This window comes from Dipodomys merriami, unplaced genomic scaffold (assembly GCF_024711535.1).
Source record: "Dipodomys merriami isolate MVZ:Mamm:240054 unplaced genomic scaffold, mDipMer1.0.p SCAF_66, whole genome shotgun sequence".
Classification (NCBI taxonomy): domain Eukaryota; kingdom Metazoa; phylum Chordata; class Mammalia; order Rodentia; family Heteromyidae; genus Dipodomys; species Dipodomys merriami.
The window spans coordinates 6,792,214-6,819,383 of NW_027206246.1; positions in this window are offsets into that span (position 1 = coordinate 6,792,214).

Here is a 27,170-nt window from a genome sequence, read left to right on the forward strand (position 1 = left end):
TCCAGGAAGTGAGTAATATTAAGATAATTTCTGAACTGGGACAAAACATTGAGAAAATGTTCTGCAGAAAACGACAAATGTCAAAAGCTATGTGCATATGACCATATAAGATGACACTAAGCAAAATGAATCCCAAGATAGGGATACAAGAGGTTTTATCTTTCTTGCTGTTGTTTTTAATGTACTTATAATACACTATGTGATTTTTTTATTTCTCTTGAATTTTCTTCCTCCATGGTATAACCCCTGTTTTTACTGTATTTGATTCTGGTGCCCTGCATCTTGTATATACATTTTTTTTAATTTGGGGAGGGGAAGGAAAATAACAAAAAGCTGAAATGATACAGGTTGACCAACTGTAACAATGAGATGTAAAAGACACTATGTTGAAAATGAACTTTATAACTATGGTGGGGAGAGAGTTGGGGACTTGGGTAGGGGAGGGACAGTAAGGAAAAAACAAAGGACGAGGGAACAATGCTCGATAAGAAATGTACTCATTACCTTACTCATGTAACTGTAACCCCTCTGTACAGTATCTTTACAATAAAAATCTGTATTTTTTAAAAAAGAAAATAACAAATGTGAGTGAAGTTTTAAATGCCAAATAGGTTTAAAATTTAATACATTTGAGATAACCAAAACCCACTTAGGAACAAAAGGAACCAACTTAAAGTCCTTCCTTAGGAAAGTAAATAGTAGCCTTAGAATGTTATACAGGAATTTGATCACAAGATAGAGAGAAGTCACAGTCTGAAAGGTCTAATCAGGAGTCTGTATTAAAAAGCAAGCAACTGTGAGAGACACATGTTCCCAAGAAATTCACAGCCTCAAATATACTTAGTACTGTTTTAAAACACTGAGGCATGTAGGTAGTAAAGAAAGAGCAGAATAACAATTTTAAAAAACCAGATCAACTATAATGCAGAGTTGAGAGGGATGCCATGGTGACTTGAGGAGGGCAAAGAGACATGAGGCATGGCACAAAATGATGGCTGAGGTGCTGGGACCTAAATAAGTTCATGGTCAGGGACAGGGTCATGGGGAACTTGAGAGTTCAAAGAGTCTCATGAGTTCGTGGTACAGGTCTGGCAGGTCTAGTAACCGACTGTCCAAGTCCGTGTCCCTGCCTCTAGGAATTCAGGCATGCCTATCACTTAGGGATAGGGGTCAGAATTCACTGTAAGAGTTTTTAGAAAGTCTCTCATCCAACAAGATGTCAAAGATGTTGCCAGTTAGAACCACTATCCATAATTCAAGAATAATCAGAGAAAAATGAAAAGCAGCTTCAGCTGGTGAAATATGGATACTTTGTCAAAATAATACTATCTTTTCCTCACCACCATCTTGATGTGTTAATAGGTGTTAGGACATTTTCATTGAGAACTGTAGAGGTGACATAGGACTCTCTTTGAACTACAGCTGTGTTGTGGGTTGTTAAATTGTAGATGTGTTATAGGTTGCTTAGCTTCAGAAAAAAAAATGTGTTCCAGAGAATACTTGTCCTTGCTCATCCTTTATTGTTCCCCCTAGATAAATGGCCTTTGATCGATCCTGATTGTTACCCCTGGATAACTTGATTTGCTTCTGAAAACACACTTTGCTAGTCCCATATCCATGTGACATCTGCCTCGATGTGGCTTTTGCCTTCATAAACTTTGTGCTAGCTGCATTAGGGACTGCAAGTTTTTTTTGAGGGGGGGTATTAATGAGTCCGCTTGCAGTCACTGGCTCATAGTCATTATGAGTAAATGATGCTTCACTTGCAGGCGCTGGTGGCTCACACCTGTAAGCCTAACTAGTCGGGAGGCTGAGATCTGAGGATCGTGGTTCAGGCACGAAAGTTAGTGAGACACTTATCTTCAATAAACCACCAGAAAATCAGAAGTGGCACTGTGGCTCATGTGGTAGAGTGCTAGCCTTGAGCTAAATAGCTGAGGGTCAGCGCCCAGGCCCAGAGTTCAAGCTGTACGACCAACAAAAAAGCGGGGGCGGAGGGCAGGGAATGGCACTGTATTTCTAAAGTGCTGTGTTGCATTGTAACTACCTAAAGAAAATAAAAATATAATAGAAATTAATGATTAATTTTTAACTAATTGTTTAAATCTAAACCATAATAAGGCTGGTTATGAAATCAAACAGACGTGAATTTAAATTTTGATTACATCTCATTCCTTTCAGGAATAAATCAAATTTTAGAGGGCTTCTTTTAGGAAAAATAGTAAATATAAAAATAAAATTAGGAGTGAAGAAAGTGTCAGGTTGATGCTGTGACACAACCTCTGGTCCTGTATTATGTGTCATGATGTGGCTGTGTTGTTACAGATATGTCCTACTTTGTGATCACTGTCAATGGCTAACCATAGGTATGTCACTACTACCCCCCAAAATGTGTCATCACTTGCTACTATTCTCTCCACTGTCACGAGAGGAAAATGATGAAAAAAGTTGGACTGATTTCGATTGAACTATCTTACTTTTGCAAAGCTAGGAGAAACATATGACCATAATTCTAGGATGTGTGTGTGTGTGTGTGTGTGTGTGTGTGTGTGTGTGTGTGTGTGTGTGTGTGTGTGTGTGTGTGTGTGTGTGTGCTGGTACCAGAGCTTAACTCAGGGGGCCTCATTCTCTCATTTAACTTTTTCATTCATGGCTGGAGCTCCATAACTTGAGCCATATTTACACTTCAACACCCCCCCAAACCCGAGCCACCCCAGATCCTTTTTTCTTTCTGGTTAACTGGCAATAAGAATCTCTTGGATTTGTCTGCCTTGGCTGGTTTTGAATCATGATCCTCAACCTTCTAGGTATGTAGGATTACAGGTGTGAGTCACCAGCCTAGCAACTCTAGGACCTGCTACAGAGCCTTGAGAGATTCCATTATGCAAGTGAAGGAGCTGGAGACCAAGCTACATGATGTCCTGGTAATTCATGTGGATTCATTTTTGACGTTGGTTAGTCACACTATATCTATAAATACCCCTTATATTTCTCACAGGTCATACGCTGGGGAAGTAAAGGAATATATGATCCATGGTCCAAAGTAAATGATCAATGGTGAATAAAGATAAAAAATATTATTAAATTTTGCAAACCAATGGCAGATCCTTTTGTGAATTTGACTATGGGGTAAGTACCATCCAAACTCTCAAAGGCTATTGAAGGTTTTGTGTGTTTGGGCTTTTTTTCACTTACAAGAAGTCAGAGAGTGCTACTTAAGTATTTTTTTATCTTGCGAGGAGCGCCTTGGAGAATTCTGACAGAGTTTGGAGTCCCTGGGGAGAGAAGCAGTTGCAAATGGGGCGTGGAAGGTCAAGCAGCTTCAGTCCATAAGGAAGGACTTCATCTTCTTACCCTGCTAGCTAGCTGTAACAAGCAAATGGATACTTATATGAACATTTCTATATCTTCATATATTCCTGATGTAAACACAAATAAACTATTTTTTTGCTCATGGTGTGCTGGACCCTCTTGCTTTTGCCATGTTACCTAAACTTCACAGCAAAGCTATACTCAGGCATGTCCTTGTATGGGTCAGACAGAAAGGGAGAGAGAACAGCTTCTTCAGTCATCTCTGGGATGCTTGTGAACCACTGGAAAAGCCTGGAGATACATTGCTCTGTGCAGGTGGCTCTCAGCATCACTGCCAAAGTACCAGAACCAGCTAGCTTGGCCTCCCTCCACATTGCCCTGGTCCTAGGGTGAGGCCATCACTCAAAGCCAGTCTCTAGAATTCTATATATCAAGTAAAAGAGGACAGAGCCAAACTTTATTAAAAGGAAGTAAAAGCCAGAAACTGGGATGTGAGTGAGGGGTAAGAGGGTTGGAAAGCGGGGTGCCTCTCGAATTTGAAGAGAAGGCTAAGTAGAAAAAGACAATTTTTGATAATGGTAAAAGAAACTTTTTAAATTTAAATTTAATTTAATTTATTGTAAAGGTGATATACAGAGGGGTTACAGTTACATAAGTAAGGTAATGAGTGCATTTCTTGTCGAACATTGCTGCCCATTCCCTCATTTTCTCTCACTTTCCCTCCACCCCAATTCCTTCCGAAAGCTGTAAAGTTCGTTTCCAACATAGTGTCTTGTGAATATTGCTCTTGCATGGTCCACCCTTTTTCCATTGTTTCACCATTTTGTTATTCCCCTTCCCTTCCCCAAATCAGTTAAAATTTTATACAAGACATAGGGTACCAAAATCAGAAACAGTGACAACAGAGTATAAACCAAAGGGAGGAAATAAATAGAAGAAAAAAGAAATAACTTCACACAGCATATTAAAAACTGCAGCAACATTGGAAGTGGCACTGTGGCTCAAGTGGTAGGGCGCTTGCCTTGAGCTGAAGAGCTGGGGGATAGTGCCTAGACCCAGAGTTCAGGCCCCACAACCAACAAAAAAATAAAATTAAAAATTAAAAATTAAAAACGACAACAACAACAACAAAACTTGTTTGCATATATTGGAGTTCATTTCTATTAGCAATATTTTATATGGTCATATGTACAGAGCTATTGAGCTATTGTAATCTTCTGTTTGGATTATCCTAGACATATACTAATTATTACAAACGAGGGAACTCATGGAACCTATGTTTCTTTGGGTCTAGTTTACATCACTTAATATGATTTTTTCCAAGTCTTTCCATTTCCTTACGAATGGGATGATATCATTCTTTCTGATGGAAGCATAGCATTCCATTGTGTATATATACCACATTTTCTTGATCTATTCACCTACTGAGGGCATCTGGATTGGTTCCATATCTTAGCTATGATAAATAATAGTGCAGTGAACATAGTTGTGCTGGTAGCTTTAATGTGGTCTTGTGTGTTATCATTTGGGTAAATGCCCAGGAGTAAGATTGCCGGATCATAGGGAAGCTCTAGGTTTAGTCCTTTGAGGAATTGCCATACTGTTTTCCAGAATGTTGAACAAGTTTACATTCCCACCAACAATGTAGTAACCTTTCTTTTTAGCAGCATCTTACCAGCATCTGTTATTATTTGTGCTCTTGATAATGACCATTCTAACTCTGGTGAGGTAATCTCAATGTGGTTTTGATTTGCATCTCTTTTATGACCAGAGATGTTAAACTTTTCTTCATGTGTCTATTGACTATTCTTGTTTCACCTCCAGAGAAGTCTCTTCTTAATTCTTTAGCCCACTTATTAATGGGGTGGTTCTTTCTTTGAGGATTTTTTATTAGAGGGTTTAATTTTTGAATGCTAAGTATATTTTTGATATGAGATCCTTGTTTGTTGTATAGCTAGTAAAGATCTTCTCCCAATCTGTAGGCTTTCTCTTTATCATGCTAGCTATGTCCTTTGACATGCAGAAGCTCCACAGTTTAATGCAATCCCATTTTATCCAGCTTTTCTTGTATTTGTTGTGTTTCTTGATCTTTATTTAGATAGTTTCAACCTGTGCCAAGGAGTCCTAGTGTATCTCCTACCCCTTCCTGTAATATTTTCAGAGGATCTGCTCTTACTTCAAGGTCTGTGATCTATTTCGAGTTGAGTCTGGTGCAGGGTGATATGTAAGTATCTAACTTCACTTTTCTAAACATGTATAGCCAATAGTTTTAAGCCAGCCTGGACAAGAAAGTGCATGACATTTTTATCTTCAATTAGCCATCCAAAAGCTGGAAGTGGCTGTGGCTCAGGTGATAGAGTGCTATCTTTGAGCAAATAAAGCTCAGGGACAGCACTGTAAGCCCTGAGTTCAAGCCCCAGCTCCAACACACACACACACACACAAACACACAAACACACACACACACAACATGGAGGCACAAATTCATAACCAAAGTAATCTTGCTTACGCATTTTATTTTAATAAAAGTTTCAAAGTGAATATCAACTCTAGTTCTGGCAAAATTGCAGGGATGCTAGGAATGGGTGGCAAGTCAAAATAAGAAAAAAATGCCAATGACCATCCTGAAGTGGAAAAAGGAAAGATAAATAAATGACTTCATTCTCCAGGAAATGGACATGGAAAGGAGAATGAGACAGATGATGAAGTGAGACCACTGAACGCCCTTGTGGAACACACTGCTGCATTGCAACATCTAGTGGACTCAAGGTAGACATGGCACTTGTTCCCATAGTTGCTGTACAAGCAGTAGAATCCCTTTGGCCAAACCCAGATGTGGAATCTATTGAGGATAGTCCTGTGAACCAACTTGGAGAACTGAACTACATAAAACTATGCTTAGCACTATTTAGACTGACAGAATGCAGAACATGGAAGTGTTCATATGTGTATATGGCTATCTGTAACCTTTGTAGGAAAAATTCTAATATGATTTACAAGAAAATACAGATACAATCATGGGTATACAAATCTGCATGTTGCTAAATAAATTCAAACTGAAATCTTAGTCAAATCCTGAAGTCAAATTAACCTTTAATTAACCTCCTTCTTAATTAATCTCCTCCTCTTCTTCTTCCCCCTCTTCCTCTTCCTCCTTAAGTTAGTGGTGTTTTAGCTTGTTAGGCAGGCATTCTACCACCTGAGCCATGTTTCCAGCCATTTTTGCTTTATTTTTCAGATAAGATCTCACCTCATGGTTATTCCCAGGTGGCCTGAACCATGATTCTCCTATTTATACTTCTAATATAGTTGGGATGGCACACAGTACCAGTCAGCTATTGATTCAGAGGTGATCTTTCCAATTTTCTAACCAAACTGGTCTCTGACTCTGCCTCTTCAATAACTGGGATTATAAACTTAAGCTACTGCAACTGACCTTGTTAAATTTTTGTTGTTGGTGGTCATAAATCTTGAACTCTGGGCTTGGGCACTGTTTCTGAGAATAACACTTGAGTTGAGCCATAAGGCCATGTCTGGCTTTTTCTGTGATTAATTGGAAATAAGAATCTCATGGACTTTCTTGACTGGGTTGGCCTTGAACCACAATTCTCAGATCCTCAGTAGCTAGGATTATAGGCATTAGCCACCAGCACATGGCTTCTTGTTGAATTCTCTAAGGGAAAGAATATATTCTATGCCTGTTGATTCTCTTAAAGTGATGCTTGGCATACAGTAATTATTAATTATATATTTGCTGCATGAAGGGCAGATAAATGGTGAATAAAGGATAGTTGACTTCAAGCCATTCATAGGAATGGGTCTATTCTTCATGAGCTATGTTCCACTTGTAATACTTCTAGCACAAATTAGTCACAAATATTATAGCACATAAATTGTTAGAAATCTTCCTTTACCCATGAGAAAAAGGGAGGCTTCAAAGAGTGAATAACTGAGAAGATGGCTGAACTAATTTGCAATCTGATCTGTTCTCGAATCCCAGGGATTCTGGCTCTGAACAATGTTGTCAAATTATTACCAGGACATATCTTTAATCAATTACATGCAGAAATATTCTCCTATGTTATTCTGTATGGAAAGCATAAGCGTGTTCATGTTTGTACATGTGTGCAATGATTTAGACTCTCCAGATTTCTTCAGCAATATTTCTATGGGATGCTCAACTCTATATCACATCCATGTTTAACTGCTGTTTTGAACCACTGTCTTTTCCTCTTTTTCATCTAGTATATTAGAATTTTTTTTTCTTTTTTTGCATGTGGATAGTTTGTGGAATTAGCCATGTATAGTATTAAACATGATTCTAGGAATCCTGATGTTGAAAACAGTTTGTACTCCTCATGCACATGGCCTGTTCTGTGTGTGGTTTCTGTATGAGCAACATTTCTATATTCTTGTAGTACAATTACTTTATATGAGCTATGTGATCTCACTCTTGCCATCTCAGATGCCCTCTGCAACTAGTCTTACACCACTGTGCCTGTCATCTTCATTAAAGGGTTACCCAAGCTTTGAAACGGAGTGTAGACCTTGGCAGCTCTTTTCCCAGGGCACATCCTTCTCCATAGTGCATTACAGATTTTGATTCCCTCTGCTGCTCCATCATCCATGACCCAGAAACTGGCTTTCATTGACTTTCCTATTTTTAATTTCAGTCTCAGTTTCATTCTTCCATTACTACCATTCTCAGTCTCTGTAATGCCACATTTCAGTTCATGCTCAGCTCACCTTTCACTTTCTTCATTGAGCTTCTCAATTTTCCTGAGCATTCATTTTTTCTTTGTTAAGGCTGCATTTTGAAGAATATTCTCAGTGTATAAATGGGGTTTTAGCGCATGCTTTGGAGAAAGCACGTAATTTATTTCTGATTATAGATTATAAGTTATAGCAAAGCATCGTTCATATACAAACAGCTGTAAGCATGAGGGCTGGAGTGGACAGGGGCCTCTGTTGCCAATGCTCCCAGAGGAGAGGCAGATTAGAAATGAATGTGCATTCGGCAGCAACCAGGTAGTGAACTTGCTATGAAGAAAAAGCAGCAGGGGGAGGAAACAGCAGGAGAGATGAAGGAGCCACACTTTGGTAGAGTGAAGAGCTGCTCTGAAGACTGGACACTGAATTGAAGGACTAGACAACACAGAGTCCAGGAAGAAATGGCTTAAGGCAGAAAGATGTGAGAAACACAAAGCCTGAGGTGAAGGCCAAGCCAGGACATTTCAAAGACAAACAAGAAGGCCACCCCTCTTGCAGACTGGAGTTCAAGGAATCCCAAGGGTAATCCAAGGGTGGAAGGCTGGAAGTGGAGGCTGAGATCTGATCTGAGGATCATGGTTCTCAGCCAGCCTGGGTAGAAAAACTCTGTCTCCAATTAGCCAGCAAAAAGAGGCAAAGATGTGGCTCAAATGGTAGGGTTTTGAGACAAAAATGCTGAGAGAGTACAAGGCCATGAGTTCAAGTCCAAATACTGGCATGCATGTGTACGCATGCATGCACACATGTATACACACACACACACACACACACACACACACACACACACACACACACACACACACCCTCATATATAGAGAGAAGAGGAGGAGAGGAAGGAGGAATAAAGGGAGGAAGGAAGGGGGATGTTAGGAAAGAAGAAATAAAAAGGAAGAGAAAGAAAGAAAGAAAGAAAGAAAGAAAGAAAGAAAGAAAGAAAGAAAGAAAGAAAGAAAGAAAGAAAGAAAGAAAGAAAGAAAGAAGAAGGACAGAAGGAAGGAAAGAAAGAAACAAGGAAGGAAGGAAGGAAGAAAAGAAAGAAAGAGAAGGAAGGAAGGAAGGAAGGAAGGAAGGAAGGAGAGAGAGAAAAAGAAAGAAAAGAAAGAAACAAACAAAAAGAAAAAAAGAAAGGAAGGAAGGAAGAAAAGAAGGAAGGAAGGAAGGAAGGGGGAAGGAAGGAAGAGGGAAAGAAAGAGAAAGGGAGGGAGAGAGAGGGGAGAAAGAAAGAAGGAAAGAAGAAAGAAAGAGAATGAGGTGGTTATTGTCTGATCTCAAAAATTCAAGAAGGCAATGGATAGGAAGAACCAAATGAATTACACACTAAACAAAAATTCCAGCTATTGCTACGGTATGTAGTGGGCAAGAAGAAACAGTGGAAATGTAGTATGCAGGTAGGTGACCACTAGAGCAAGACCTCTGTATAACTCAGTAGTGTGTCCGTAATGTGATTACAGGGATATTTTGCTGTAATATGTGAAGGAAAACAAGGAGGTAAAAATGATTCCTGTGCTTAATGCAAAAGGAGAATGGAGATGTCAATAATGATTTGGAAGCTTGGGGATGGGTGCACATAACTGCTTTGTATGGGGGTGGAAAAGAAATTCAGGAGTTCTGAATAGAGCTTGTCAAGGTGGCGTGTACCTGTAATCATAGTTTCATGGGAGGTGGAGATCAAGAAGTTTGGGATGCAAGGCTAGTCCTAACTAAAAGCTAGTGAAATCCTATCTCATTCAGTAAGCTGGGCATGATAGTTCCCACTTGTGATCTCAGCTAGGTAGGAAGATTGCAGTCTGGGGTTTCCCTGAGCCAAAAGTTAATGAATAACATTTCGTCCTCCATTAGGCCTATGCCTCATTAATTCACTCTGGATAAATCTATAGATTTAAAAAGTCTTTTAAATGCTAAAAAGCTATCTGAGTTGTGGTATAAAACATAGGGAGCATCATCATTTATTCCTCACAAGACTTCTTCACATGCTATAATGGAAATAAAATAGGCCTAAAGTTCAAGAGAGAGAGAGACAGAGACAGAAACAGAAACAGACACTGTGAAACAGAGATAAAAAAGAGAGAAACCCTATCTGAGAAAATAAGCTTAACAGCGAAAAAGGGCTAGAGGTTTGTGCTTGCCTAATAAGCACAAGGCCTTCAGTTCAAATCGTAGTATTGGGGGCTTGGGGGCAGGGGAGGAGAACAGAGAATGCTTAAAGGGGATACAGTAATCAAGATGTCTTGTGTCAGAAAATGACACCTTGAAAGAAAACCTATTTGTATAACTACTTAAAGGCAATATATTTTTAAGCTATATGTTCACTTAAAAGAAAGAAAAAGAGCTCTTATTTGTGTTTGACATGCTAGACTTACAAATATAAAATTCAAATAATAAAAAGATGCTTTATCTCTGTTTTAAATGTATCAATTCAAACAATAATTCTATTAACATTGTGCTTTTTTTTCTTTTCTGAATGCAAAGACTTTGTATGAATTATTTTACTTTAAATATGTCTTCCCTTCCCTCCCCAAAATTTCTGATCTTTATCCTCACACACAAAACCATTTTGTAATTGATTTGCAAAGGGAGTTTTGCTGAAAAGCTTGTGTTTATAGTAAGTACCTATGCATTATTTAAAATATACAAGGCTGAAAAAATTCCAAGCTCATTTAGATTTGAAATCTGAAAAGAGAGCCATAAAGGCAGACAGTGTTAGAGTTTGGGCCATGAGCTCCCTCGGTCCACTCAGCCTCTGATATTCAGCGGTAACAAGGCAGAGTACGATGAGGTCGGCTTCCTGAGAACCTCCATGTCCTCTGGGGAGAGGACCATTAACTTTTAGACGCTTGAATACTGGCATGGTTCAGAGTTCAGAACAGACTGGCCTAGAAGTAAAAGAACCTGCCTTGCAGTCCCATCCCTGCCGCTTACTGGGATGTGGTCTTATGTCTCCACACTTTTGAAACAGAGCCGCCATTATGAAGCTATTGCAGGGCTTTTGAGGATTACTTACAATTATATAGAGATACCCTCAAGGACCAGGAAACAATATGCATATAAGTTTTATTCTGAATTATAAATATCTGTTAAAAATCCCATAGATACAAATACTTTATGGATAAAATTGAACTGAAAAAGAGATTTAAGGACAGTGCTGATGTATGCAGCAAAGAAACTTTCTAAATCTTGAAAGTAATTCTTTAATTTGTCACAAGTTCACAGTGGTGCTACAGAGCTTTTTTTTACTGGACACTGACTAAGGCATAGGAATGAATTCCCTTCTTTAAAAAGTGTAACAGGCTTTTTAAAGTGTCCTGGGTCTATACCAGCATCTACATTGAGAGAAGGCATATGAATTTCCCTTTTTGTGTAAGCAATTTTTTATTCCAGTGAAGTTTTGAGTTAGTTTATGGAGCAATCTCAGTAAAAATGATATAGTTAATGAAATAGATTTACAAGAAAAACAAAAGAAAAGAAAGTATAAGGGAATGTTTTTACACAAAAAAATTCTGAGGGATCATTGTCACAAATTGATTATGATTTGTTTCTGAGCTTCTTGGGAGGCCCAGAACAAAGGGAAACATGAATAATGACTCAGTAGTAATTTCACAGGGGCAAAGAATTTGCTTTGTTTCCCAAGAAAAGACACAAATTTGCTCAAGTAGATACAACTTGGACAGTCTAAGCACATCTTCTCCTTTCTTCATTAAAATGTTGAGACTTGAATGGTTATGAGACTTCAGACTGAGAATCAACCTTGGAAATTTGAAGGTGCCACATGGGAGAGATTGCACTTTCTAAGTGCAATCCAAGTAACAATCTGGAAAGTTAACTATGATTAACAAAATATCAAGAAGTACTAAATTCCCACAGCAGATAAGGCATCAAGTTAAAAATATGAAACTATTTCTTTCTGTATTATACCATTGCTTATTCCTACTTTTATTATCCAAGACAAGAAAACTTTTCAAGTTTATGTTTTCTTTTTCTCTGAAAAGTTCTGATTTTGAAATCAAAGACAAAGCAATTATGCTCAGGAATCAGATGAACAAGGCAGGATATCGGTAAAAAGGAAAACAACATTTAAGAGGATAGAGAGTTATCTGGGTGCTATTGATGGATACCAATCAATCATCAAAGGCAGCAACATGTTGAACTTGTGACTAAATAACTAATTTTGGTGTGAATATTTTAAGTGTAGTTTTTCCTACATTGCATGTTTTTACTTCTTGAATGCTTTCTCTAGACTTTACCAACTTGGAAACTATCCAGTACACAAACCACAAAATTTCAACTGCTGAAACCATCACATATCACAAAGCACATGCAGTTAGGTGCCTCTCCACACTTCACTTCTCCCCTTACCCTGCAAAAGAAAAAAGTGATGAAATAAGAATATTAAAAGTAGTGTGAGGGAGTTCCGGGAAGATGGCGGAGGAGAAGCTGTAATCTGAACAAGCTCTCGCATAGAAAGCAGTTTTAGAGTTCCAGTGAACAGTCCTAAGCCAGAGAATCACACCAAGTGTGCCATCACAGGACAGAGAGTTAGACAAGAGAGGGAAGCCAAGGCAAAAAGAAACACCTGAGTGCTCGCCAGCAGCCGCCGCCACGGCGGCGGCAGGGTCGCAAGCGGCGGAGACCACAGCCGGGGGCCATACCTGAGTGCTCACACATAGAGTCCAGGATGAAGGAGCCAGACGCAGCGGGCAAGCAGATTCTACTCAACAGCAGCAAGAACTAACAAAGGGCAGACATCTTCATCCTGCAGCTTGCAGACCAGAGACGACCCAGTATCCAAGACTCGGCGTGAGTAGAAGCACGACGTCCTCACTCCTTCTCAGGGAGCAGAGGAGGGAAGGCCACCCCTCCCCCCACAGCACCGGTGATCTCCATCTTGGATACCAACAAAGCTCGGAGGAGCTGCCAGCTCCAACCCAGGCCTTGGAATAAAATGAGTCATTTAGCAGGTCACAAGAACTTAACAGCAAAGTGACCTGCCAGACTCGGCTCCATCCAGGGAAAAGTAACCCAGGTCAGGCACCAGCCATTGGAATGGCTTCCCTCACTGGGTAACCAGAGCCAGAGGCTGCCCCTCCCTCTAGCAGCCTCAACAATCAATTGAAAAACAAAATCCCTGAGAACGGCTCCAGGCTGGGCTCTGGGAGATTTTTTTTGCACAAAACAGCCCCAGGAAAAAGCTACCGATTGTTGAAAGGCCTCAAATCTACCCAGAACCTAGCCTCACCACTGCATCCCCCTCTTTTATGATTCTCAAAGCAGATCACCCTCCTAGAAAACTACCTGGGAGGGGGATCTCAAAATCTTGGGTAAAGCAGGGCATTTTTCTGCCTCTTCCAACAAACCGACTTAAGAAACCAATCAAGCCACAGGAACTCAAGCTGACCAGAGACTCCAAAAAAAGGCTGGTTACAGACAAAAGGGAGATACAGATACAAGATTTTCCCACCCCTCCCCCCCAAAAAAATCAAAGGACTTTTTCTTTTCTTTTTTTTTCTTTTTTTTTCTTCTTCTTTTCTTTTTTTTGTTTGTTTTTTGTTTTTTGTTACCTTATATATATATAATTTTTTTTCTCTTTTAAAACTTTTATTAATCTTTAATTTCTGCCTCTTCTGAAAAAATAATTGATTTCCAGTAACTTTTTTTTTCTCCTCTTAAAATTTTTATTTTAGGAATATGTAAATGAGCATTTTCCTTTCTTTTCTTATCTTCTTTCTCTTTTTCTTTCTTTGATAATTATCTTTTTGTTTTTTGTCTAGCTCTACTGAACTTCTGATATTTTCTTCTCCCTTTCCCATCCTTAAAGTTTTTCACATCTCCTCTATGTCCCTCCCTTTCTCACAACATATTCACATTCCTCTCTAAATAGATGGTCTTTTAATCTCTACAATAACAATAATTTTTACGTTTCTATTTTTTTTCTGGTCTCTTTTCATTCCCCTATCCCTCTCTTCTTTTTCTCTCTCTCTCTACTTGCATCCTACCCAACCCATTTCCTGCACTGTGATTAGGACATAGTTAACTCTCCCTGTGCCTCCCCACACCAATCTATTCCCATTTTTCACCCACATCTCTCCCTAATCCTAATAATTTCTGGTTTTCCAAATTCTTTTCTGCGGTTCGAAGTCCTTTAAAATATAGTTGTTTGATGTTGAATAGATGTATCTGTTGAACTAGATTGTATCTGTAGAATATTGACTGTACAAATGCAAACTTTGGTTGATGGTTGCCTTAAGATAGTGTTCTAGCACAAAACTGGTGCTATCTTCATCTCAAATGGGCAGAGTAAGCCGGAAAAACACAAGAAAAATGGCAAATTCGGGTATCTCAATTCCCAATCTTGATAATCAGGGGTCATATCACATAATGAACAATCCAGAGGAGAGTTGACAAATAGCTCTACAAACACTGGTGGCAAACATGATAAATGAGAAGTTTGACAACTTACAATGGACTATCTATGAGCGTGATAGGGAGAGAGAGGAGGCATCCCAGAAGTTTATACAGGAATATCATAAGCGTGAGGAAGCTACTCAAAAACTGATACAGGATTTGCGTGAACAACTTGAGAATACTCAAAGAGAAAGGGAGGAATGGCGTGAGCAGGCTGAGAACATGCAAAGAGATCTGCAGGAATCCCACGAACGTGAGGAAGCTAAACAAAGAGTAATACAGGAATTGAGAGACCAGGTAGAGAACACACAAAGATCACTAAAGGCATGCATAAAATCCATTAACAAAGAGCTGAAGGAAGTCAGGGAGACCACAAAGGGAATGCTGAATGGAACCCAACAGAAGGAATGGGAGTCCAAAGAAACCATATCCAATCAACTAAGTGATTTGAAGACAAACACTGAACACCAAATTAAGGAAGTAAAGAGATTCATACAAGACCTAAAACAGAGCTTCAACAAAGAACTTGAAGCCATCAAAGCTGACCAATTAGAAGCTGACAAATTAGAAGAGATTAAAATCAAAGAAGAGAGTGTTGACAGCAGGTTAGACCATGCAGAAGATCGAATCTCAGGGATTGAAGACAGCCTAGATATTATAGAGAAAGAACATACAACCATCCAAGACAAGTCCAAGAAATATGATAGATCTATCCAACACCTGGAAGACACCATCAGAAGGACAAACTAAAGGATAATGGGTGTAGAGGAGCACCAAGAAACAGAAGTTAATGGTCTAGGAAATTTGTTTAACAGGATCCTAGCATATAACTTCCCTAACATGCAATAATATAGGCCTATTCAGATACAAGAAGCCTTTAGAACCCAAAATAGACCAGACCAGAATAGGACATCCCACCATCACATTATAATCCACACAGGATCAACTCAGAACAAGAAAAAGATCCTTAAAGCTGTCAGGGAGAAAAGGGTAATCACCTATAAAGGGAAAACAATTAGAATCACCTCAGATTTCTCAGCAGAGACAATCAAAGCAAGAAGAGCCTGGAATGATGTATGCCAGGCCCTAAAAACAAAGAAATATCAACCAAGAATACTGTACCCAGCTAAACTCTCCTTCATAACTGAAGGCCAAATAAAAAGCTTCCACAGCAAAGAAAAATTGAAACAATACATCTCCACCAAACCAGCCCTACAAAAGATTCTTAAAGATGTCCTACACATAGAAAACCAACAAGACCACAATAAATGCCAACAAACTGCACCCAAACTGAGAATCCAAGAACCATAGGAAGAACCCAGTTTTCGCAGCCCCCAAGAAGGTAGATAACATGGCAGGAACTCCGAAATACCTCTCAGTCCTATCTCTTAACGTTAACGGACTGAACCCTGCAATTAAGCGACATAGACTGTCCAGTTGGATTAAAAAACAAGACCCTTCTATCTGCTGCCTGCAGGAGTCACATCTTCACCGTAAAAACAAACACATTTTCAATGTTAAAGGCTGGAACAAAATCTACCAAGCTAACGGCCCTCATAAACAGGCGGGAGTTGCAATCCTAATATCAGATAAAATAGACTTCAAATTAAAAATCGTGAGAAGAGATACAGAAGGTCGCTACATACTAATTAAAGGATCTCTCCTTAAGGAGGATATTACAATTCTAAATATCTATTCGCCAAACAATGGAGCACCCAAATTTATCAAAGAAACACTACTTTCACTCAAATGCCATATAGATCCAAAGACATTAATTGTTGGGGATTTTAACACACCACTCTCCCCACTAGACAGATCAACTCGGCAAAAACTGAACAGAGAATCCCCAGATTTATACAGCTGCACAGATCAACTAGACTTAACAGACATTTACCGAACATTTCACCCAGCAGCATCAGAATACACGTTCTTCTCAGCAGCACATGGAATGTTTTCTAAAATAGACCACATTTTAGGCCACAAAGCAAACTTGTCTAAATTCAGAAACATTGAATTTATACCTTGCATTCTCTCTGACCACAAGGGAATAAAATTAGAACTCAACACCAAAAGCCACCAAAGAAAGTCCGGTATCACATGGAGGCTAAACAACACACTGCTGAATCAAGAGAGGGTCATGGAAGAGATTAGAAAGGAAATTCAAATGTTCATGCTATTCAACAAAAATGAACACACAAATTACCAGCTCCTCTGGGACACAGCAAAGGCAGTACTCAGAGGCAAGTTTATAGCTCTGAGCTCCTACATCAACAAATTGGAGAGATCTGAAACTAGCAATTTAATGACACATCTAAACCTCCTTGAAAAAGAGCAGCAAGATAAACCCCAATCCAGTAGACGGAAAGAAATAATCAAAATTAAATCAGAATTAAATGAACTAGAATCCAAAAAAACTATAGAAAGAATCAACAAAACAAAGAGTTGGTTCTTTGAAAAAATTAACAAAATTTACGGACCCTTAGCAAATCTAATCAGAAAAAGAAGAGAACACACCCAAATTAATAAACTCAGAGATGAGAATGGAAACATCACCACGGAAACAACCAAGATTCACAACATTATAAGGGAATACTTCTCAAAACTTTAAGCTAATAAGTTCGACAACTTGACAGAAATGGACCTCTTCCTAGCAAATATTGACATGCCAAAACTAATCCAAGATGAGTTAAACTATCTTACCAGGCCCATATGAAGCATTGAAATAGAAAAAGCAATAAGAGACCTCCCAGCTAAGAAAAGTCCAGGACCAGATGGTTTTACAGCGAAATTTTACAAGGCCTTCAAAACAGAGCTCACACCAATTTTCCTCCAACTCTTCAATGAAATTGAAAGAGAAAGCTCACTACCGAACACATTCTATGAAGCCATCATAACCCTCATCCCAAAACCAGGCAGGGACTCATCAAAGAAAGAGAACTATAGACCCATTTCTTTGATGAACATTGATGCAAAAATTCTCAACAAAATTGTGGCCAATCAACTTCAACAATTCATCCAAAAAATCATAAACCACGATCAAACAGGATTCATTTCAGGGATGCAAAGCTGGTTCAATATACGCAAATCAATTAATATTATTCATCACATCAACAGGAGCAGAAAAAGCATTCGACAAGATCCAACACCCCTTTATGATGAAGGTTTTGGAAAAATTAGGATTCCATGGAACATTCCTCAATACAATAAAGGCTGTATATGACAAACCTACAGCCAGCATTATACTCAATGGTGAAAAACTAAAGCCATTTCCTCTTAACTCAGGAACAAGACAAGGATGCCCGCTCTCTCCACTTCTCTTCAATCTAGTATTAGAATGCCTAGCTACAGCAGTAAGACAAGATGCACACATAAAGGGGATCCAAATAGGGAAAGAAGAAATAAAAATCTCCCTCTTTGCAGATGACATGATCTTGTATTTAAAGAATCCCATAGACTCCACTCCCAAATTACTCAAGCTGTTTCAAAACTTTGGCAAAGTAGCAGGTTATAAAATTAACTCCCAAAAATCAATGGCTTTTCTGTATGCCCACAATGAGAAAAGTGTGACTGAAATTAGGAAAGCAACTCCATTTGTAATAGCCCCACAAAAAAAAATACCTAGGAATTAACTTAACCAAAGAAGTGAAGGACCTCTATGATGAAAACTTTAAAATCTTGAAAAAGGAAATCACCACAGAACTTAAAAAATGGCAAACCTCCCATGCTCCTGGATTGGCAAGATTAACATTGTGAAAATGGCAATACTTCCCAAGGCTATCTACAAATTCAACGCAATACCTATCAAAATTCCACCCTCATTCTTCAAGGAAATAGAAGACGAAACTCAAAAATTCATATGGAACAATAAAAGACCCCGAATAGCAAAAACACTTCTCAACGGAAAGAACACTGCTGGAGGAATATCAATACCAAATTTCAAACTCTACTATAAAGCCATAGTAATCAAAACAGCTTGGTAATGGCATAAGAACAGACCTCAGGACCAATGGAATAGAATTGAAAACCCAGAAATGAACCTACAGACCTATAGCCATCTAATCTTCGATAAGGAAGCTAAAACAATAGAATGGAAGAAAGACAGCCTCTTCAGTAAATGGTGCTGGTAAAATTGGTTAACTACATGTAGAAAACTAAAGCTAGATCCTTATATATCACCCTGCACCAGAATCAACTCCAAATGGATCAAAGACCTTGACCTCAAAGCAGACACTCTGAAAACATTAAATGATGGAATAGGAGAAACCCTAGGTCTCCTTGGCTCAGGCCGAAATTTTCTGAATAGAGACCCGTAAACACAACAAATCAAAGAAAGGTTGGACAAATGGGATTGCATAAGGTTGCAGAGCTTCTGCAGGGCAAATGACATAGCTAGCAAGATCAATAGAAAGCCCACCGATTGGGAGAAGATCTTTACTAGCCATACAACGGACAAGGGTCTCATATCTAAAATATACTTGGAACTCAAAAAATTAAACCACCCAACAACAAATCCTCAAAGAAACAACTGCCCAATAAATAAGTGGGCGAAAGACTTAAAGAGCAGCTTCTCTGAAGAAGAAAGAAGGATGGCCAATAGACACATGAAGAAATGTTCAACATCCCTAGCCATAAAAGAAATGCAAATCAAAACACCATTGGGATATCACCTCACTCCATTTAGAACAGCAAAAATCAAGAACTCTAACAACAACAGATGCTGGAGGGGATGTGGATAGAAAGGAACCTTACTTCATTGTTGGTGGGAATGTAAACTTGTTCAACCACTTTGGAAAGCAGTATGGAGGTTCCTCAAAAGTCTTCACATAGATCTCCCCTATGATCCAGCAATCCCACTTTTGGGCATTTACCCAAATGTCTACAAACAAGACCACACTAAAGCTACCAGCACAACTGTGTTTATTGCAGCATTATTTACCATAGCTAAGATATGGAACCAACCCAGATGCCCCTCAGTAGATGAATGGATGAAGAAAATGTGGTATATATACACAATGGAATTCTATGCCTCCATCAGAAAGAATGACATTGCCCCATTTGTTAAGAAATGGAAAGGCTTGGAAAAAATTATATTAAGTGAAGTAAGCCAGGCCCAAAGAAACATAGGTCCCATGGTTTCCCTTATTTGCAATATCTAGTATAGGTATGAGTCAAGCGGAAAAGGTCAGATAATGTGATGTTAGGAAAACGAACCCTTAAATATGTATTTTAATGTTTTCGTTTCTTTCATGCATGTGTCTCTAACGCATTTATAAGATTATTTCTTTGTTGCTTTGTATGTCCCTCCCCCACAGTGTAACCCCCGCTTTCACTTTATTTGATGTCAGTATAACATGTGGAGGAGATGGGGACAAACAAGTCGTTTAAGGATTCAGGTGGACCTGTTGCAACAAGGAGAAGTACAAAATGTCATGTCAAAGCAAGTTTTACAATGTCGGTGTGGGGGGGAGGAGGGGGGTATGATTGGGTGCGGGGGAGGGTGGAGCCTGGGAAGGGAGGTGAAGGGTAAACAAAAGAGGAGGCTGCAATGCTTGGTAAGAAATGTATGCATTATCCTGCCAATGTAATTGTAACCCCTCTGTACAGTATGTTCTCAAATAAAATAAAATAAAATTAAAAAAAAAAGTAGTGTGATATCTAAAAAAGATGTTCATGCAGTTGAATATATAGGGGATTCAGTAGTTGAATATAAATTCAAATGAACTGTCCCTCTTTAATTTATACATTTCTTTCCTGTATTCATGAGTAAGAAATGCATATTTATTGTAAAAAATTATTTTAAGTAGACAATCTTGAGAACAATGAGAAAAAAATCATCTGTAAACAGCCTGAACTGTTATTGTCTTAATGAATTACCTCTAGCATTTTTCTGTTTATTTCACTAAAATATTTATGGAATTTTCTAGGGGCAGAGTCTATGCTAAATACTCTCTTTTATTTAGATACTGAGGATTAAACCTAAATGTATGTACTTTAGGCAAGAGTTCTATCACACTCCAGCCTTTCACTTTTATTTTGTTTTTGAGATACTATCTCACTCCCTTTGTCCAAACGGGACTGAAATCTATGATTTTATCTTCCTGCAAGTAACAGATGTGCACCACCAATCTAGGTGCTAAATATACACATTATTCATTTAACTCAATACTCCCTCAACAGTGTGTGCGTGTATACACATATCTACTCAATATTCTCTTTCTCTCCCTTCCCTCAACTCTTGTTCTTTTCTGTTTGGAAGAGATTAGGATCAGTCTCAATCACTTCATGACACTCTAACCCTGAAGCTGGAAAGGTCGGCACCAGGACAACATGACAAGAGAGAAGAACTCTGCCAACCAAGTCTAATGTGCCAATCTTGCCTCAGAAAATAGAATTGAGGACCTGAAAATGAGGCAGCAGATAGGAGTCTGTGATGGAGCTTAATTCTATTTTCAGCCACAGTTCATTCAATGAGTGGAGCAATCAAGCCTGGAGGAAAAATCAAGAGATGGAGAAACTATGTAAGCTTGTGTCTGGGGGTGGGAAGAGAGAGGGAGAGGAAGGGAAAGACAGAGGGGAAGGAGAGAGAGGAAAAATGAGACACACAGACAGACAGACAGACACACACACACACGCACGCACACACACAGACTCACACACACACACACACACACACACACACACACACAAAGAGAGATTGCATTCTTGGAGCATTTCCAATTGCAAGGAGATTTTACTGTTTTTCCCCAAATAGACTTCTATCTTCCCTTCAAATACATTTTGAACTTAAACTAATTGAGTATGTTCCTTTAAGATACCATGATAATGTGCATTGATAATGACTATCTTGTTCTGTACAAGGCATCATTCCAACTATTTAATGTTCATTTATTTCATTAAATACATTTTAATTGTTATATCAACCCTCTCTAAAATGTGTGTCACTGCCTTCATTTTACATAGGACGACAGAACCTCAAAAACTTAAGCACGAGTCACTGGTTAGGAACGGCATGCTCACATACTACACCTGCCCCCCCCCATATATACATTTATTTTTCTGTTCCCTTTGGCACCTCCTCACCTTCAATAGAACAGAAATGGACGTCTTTTTTAAAATATGTGTGCAAACCAGCATCAAGAATACAAGAACAATATAAGAAATGGGAAAATACAATTGAGTGAAAATCTGAAAACTCCTATGCCCCAGACCTGTATTTCTGTCCTGCACAGGGAGGGGCCTCTTTCTACTTCTACTCTCCCAGGCCTCCTCAGCAGGTCCCTGGGAACTAGTTGGAGAGGGACTAGTAAGTCTTTTCAAATGAAAGACATCAGTGAATTTACTATAAGAGTCAAAGGCAGAGGAATTAAAATCCACATAGACATTGACTGCTTTCCTTTACCCTGACTTTCAAAATTCTTTACTTCTTCACATACCTCAAAAAGACAACTGTTGCTTGACACCCGTGGCTCACCCCTGTAAGCTTAGCTACTAAGGAGGCTGAGATCTGAGGATCACGGTTCAAAGCCAGCATGGGAGGGAAAGTCCATGAGACTCTTTTCTCCAATAAACTAAAAGAAAACTGGAAGTGGCACTGTGGTTCAAGTGGTAGAGTGCCTTTATCAATTTTCCTAGGGAAAATTAATTTGTATTCCTCCAAACAGTCTGATGGTTGGCAAATGTTGTGAGCTCCCGAAGACACTCCTAGATGTCTGTCATCATTTCCAACTTCAAAACTTTTGCCTTCAATGAAGGTTTCTGAAGAACATCGATACAATCAAAGTTAATCAACACAGCTTTATTGTACTTGGTCTCATAAAAAATATAATAGCTCTACTTTCAATGAAGGAAATTAATGATCATGGCCTTGAGAAATGGCCCTTCATTTGAAATGTGTGTGTTCTATTACTGTCATAAATTTTCATGATGCTTTTTTTCTTGAAAACAGTCCCTGAATATTCCTTCAGCAAACATTTACTGTGCAGTGTTGCAGGATACACTGAGTGTTGGGAGCCCAGAATGCCCTAAAAGTTCCACCTGCCTTATGTATTATGTACATAATAAAGTTTGAAAGTCTGGATCATTTTAGCAACTGAAGGAAAAATCATTTCTGAAAATATAAAAGTCTCTTTAGTATGAAGAATAGGCCTGAGGAACTTGTCTTCCTGGTTTCCAGCCAGGATATCTATCTATTTAAAATCACTTAACATCAGAATATGTAAGCAAATGTTTAAGGGCATGAAATGATTACAACCAAGTATGTAGTATGCACATGTTACTTGGGTATGGTAGTTTCTATTTTATTCATAAAAATGGATTGAGAAAAAGATTATTCTCCACATGAATGACAATGTCCCCAAATTGTTTCTTTATTACCCATTCATTATAACTCTAGCTTTTGTTGGGAGATGAGATCCTTGTTCAAAAAACATAACTGAGGGCCATTGTTACATTCTTCTTTCTGTCATTGTCAAAGATGTTTCAGAGAAAAGAGACCTACAAAGATATGAGTCCTGGCACATATTGTAAATGCCAGCATTGAATGATATCCCCATGGTAAGAAAGAGAAACTTCACAAATTTTCACCCACCTGAACAACCCATCCTGTTGCTTTGCCTCTGAGCCAGGATGAGTTTTACCATTTGTCTTTCTGTGGCACAGCTACTGTGGAAGGAATGTGTCTTTTCCTTTATTTGGCAGATTTGGAGTCCTAACTCCTCTTGCAAACATTCTGAGAAGCTTTCGCCAGGTCACAAGAAGTACAGATGAAATTTTCATCCCATACTCTCCCCTCACAGTAATCCTGTCCTGAAAAACTGCTTACTAAATAAAATGGAACAATGATTGGACAGTGATATAAACCTGAGCGAGCATTATCATACTAGTCATAACACCAGAGAGGAACAAGCAGAAGAATCATTATCTGAGTGTCACAACTATCAATTGACCTACTACACCACATGCTTAAGTGAGGCAATTAATAGATGTTTTGCTAGCTGCCAGTGGCTCATACCAGCAATCAAGCTACTCAGGAGACTGAGGTCTGAAGATTGTAGTTCAAAGCCAACCCAGGCTAGAAAGTCCATGAGATTCTTATCTCCAATCGACTACCAAAAAGCTGGAAATGGTGCTGTGGCTCAAGTGGTAGAGTGCTAGCCTTGAGCAAAGCAGCTCAGGGACAGCACTCAGGCACTCAGGCCCCAGAACCAACACACACACACACACACACAAAGATAGATAGATGCTTCACGTTTTCCTGGCCACTTTCTTTTTTCTTATGCTTCTTTTGGTGAAGATTTTGTAAGTCAAATAATCTTGATGTCAATTAATATCTATGCTGTATTGGGCTTATTGTCCTCAGCTTCATCTTCCTTGCCTGTGGAATGAAGACATTTCTTTGCAAAATTTGTGCAGTGGGTGAATCCAGTCTTAGGTGTTCAATGTACATGTGTGAAAATATCACCAGGTAAATTGGGGGTGGGGTTGAGAGAAATGGAGAAGAACGATCTAAGTGGTGACATTGATCAAGATGTACTGTACTCACAAACTGACATGTTAAATTAGAACTCTTTTGTAAAAGTACTTAGGTATAATTTTTTAAGTAGAAAAAAATGAAACCAGTGCATCAGTGCAATCCATAACTCTGAGGTCTAGATTGTGCATAGCTGCCTCTTTTAAAGAATATAGGACAGAGAAGAGTGGAACAAATCATTTCCAGAATACAAGTGATCAACTCTACCACGAAGTTAACATCAATAGTGATGCTGACATACATCCTTGATTTCATGCACAGAGAACACATTTTCCCCTAACTCCCCCAGGATTTGGAACTCAGGGCCTAGATTCTGTCCCTGAACTTTCTCCTCCCTACCGCTCACCCCAAACACACAAAGCTAGTGCTTTTACACTTGAGCCATAGCTCCAATTCTGGCTCTTTTCGTTAAATGGAGATGAGTCTCATGGATTTTCCCAGCCCAGGCTGGCTTCCAATCATAATCCTCAGATCTCAGGCTTGGATTATAGGTGTGAGCGACCAGTGTCCAGCGTGAGAACACACTTTTTCTCTGTAATTCTCCTCCCCAAAACCTCATAGCCACAATCTTAAGAGAAAAGATTGAGAGCCCACAACTGAAGAATATTCTACAGAATGCCCTGTCCAATACTCCAAAAAAGGGGAGAAATACCATCTCTTTTCCTTTGGTGAAAACAATAGATGTTTGATTATTATATGACAATAATAATAGATATTATTATAATGCTCACAATATGTATTCCCATCCCCATTGCTACCAGGCTTGGTTATATAACGTACTGTGACAAATGACATATGAGAAGTGATGACATGTATCTTTTCTGAGTTTTAGTCATGTGGTTTTCACACTGTTCTCTTCCCTTGGGATCCTCCAGCAGGCAGTCTGAATCCCAGAATGGACAGCATGCTGAGTGGCAGTGGACATGGATTAGGCTTGTAGCATGAGATAGTAATCAAAGTTGTAAACTATTGCGTCATTGGAGTTGTTATCCCACCGTAAAATTAAGTTCACATTGAGGCCCAGCTCTAGGTAATCTAGGCCTTTTTTGTCTCCATTCCCTCCTGTTCCCTTCTCATTTTTCCTGAATATTCTCTCTTCTACCAGCTTCTCCTCAGGTGACACCAAATCCTGAGTCTCCTTATCCTAGAAACACTTTTCAGGCTTAAGCATTGTGGCTTCCTTTCTTACATTTTCTCTTAGCTGTTTCTTCACTTACTTCTTTCTGGAGTTTTCAGCCAGAAGCTCCCAAATGTGATGGAGCCTCAGATAAAATCCCTCTGCCACATCTCCCTTGCTTGCTTTCACTCATCTCATGTTGGCATACTACGAAACCAGAATAAGATGAAGCTCCAGAAAACCCTTTGGATAGAAAAATAAACCACCGCATGGGAAGTGAGGGTTGTTTTAGAAGAGATTGGGAGCTGAACACAGGCAGGAAGGCTCATGGCTGCAGCCTCAGCTGTCTTCTGAATCATTGCCCAGTTTCCATCTGTCAGTCTTTTCTCCAAAGTCAATGGGGCAAATTCTGCATTTCTTACGGACTCATCCACATTCACAGACCTAGTTAGGAATCCAAAATGACTTAAAATATAGACTCTCCACATCATAGAAATCTGTACCAGAGAAAATGGGCAGAAAGAACTTCAGTTAATCAGGTTCAATTCATTTTTACATGTTTATAATTTATTTTATTTTATTTTTTTGGGTCCGGTCGTGGGGCCTGAACTCTGGGCTGGGGCGTTGTCCCTCAGCTCTTCAGCTCAAGGCTAGCGCTCTACAACTTGAGCCACAGCACCACTTCTGGCTTTTTTTGTTTATGTGGTGCTGAGGAATCGAACCCAGGGCCTCATGCATGCAAGGCAAGCGTTCTACCACTGCCCCACATGCTTATAATTTAACTGAGAGAACAATATCAAATTCACTCAGCCTTCATAAAATCAAAATATCAAAGCAACTACTTTTTACAGGAAGTAAATATTCACATCATAAATCGAGTTTCTAAAGGGGTGGTGTTCTCAGAAAGTAAGGAATTAGGGCTTAGGAAACATTTCAAACACATTTCACATCAGCATCAAGATTAAATTCATTAGCACAGGCTGCAAAAGTTGCTTACTCTCAGCAGGTAAGAACCTATCATTTTTTTCTGGCCGTTAGTAAAAAAAGATGGAAGAGTTTGATTTCCTTTTTCAATTTCAATCTTCAAAGTCACATTGTCTTCTAAGGAAGTCATTTATCTCACTCACCTGAAAATACAGAATATGTCTTCACAGGAGGGTCCTCTGGGCTTCAGGAAGCAAAATAGGAGGAGTGAAACAGGCTGCAAGGTGCTTGCAGGAATAGAATATGTTTGACTTCTTCCACAGCCAAGCTAGCTTTGAGCGCTTGTCCTTTCCACAACTCAGGTGGGACGCTGGTTATGTAGGAGGGGAGAAATACCATAAAGTTTCAGAAAAAGTTAAAAGAAAGGTGCATGGCTTTTCTTCTCAGAACAGAACCTTTAAATAGGATATGTTTTTTCTCTTCACAAAACACTTAATTATACAGTAATCCCCTTCACTGTATTCCCCTTCTGTAGTTAGTTACCTGTGCTCAACTCTGGTTTGAAAAGATTAAATGGAAAAAATCTCATATTTTGGAAGATATCACATTCACATAATACCTTTTTTCTTTTTTTTTTGTTTTTTTGCATATAAGGTCTCACTGTATATCTCTCTCATTATCTTCCTGCCTCAGCTTCTGTTTCCTAGGATTATATGTGTGCATTTCCACACCCATTTCACATTACATTTTTACAGCATATTGTTACAATTCTTCTATTTTATTAGTTACTGTTATTATTGTCTTACTGTACATAATTTATAACTTAAGCTTTATTGTAGCTATAATTGTCTGGGTAAAAGCATAGTATATATGGTCATCTTGGTATTTATAGGGTTGCTTCCAGAACTGATGAGCATACTAAAATCAGCATAGGCTCCAGTCTCATATAGAAAATAGCATAATATTTCATACAAAGTAAGTTACACTTTAAATCACATCAAGGTTATTTCTATTACCACCATACATATAACAGTATATAAATAGTTGCTATATTGTCTGCTTAGGGAGCAACAAACTTTTCCTATCTTAATTTCTGGTTGGTTGAACCCCTAGATGTGG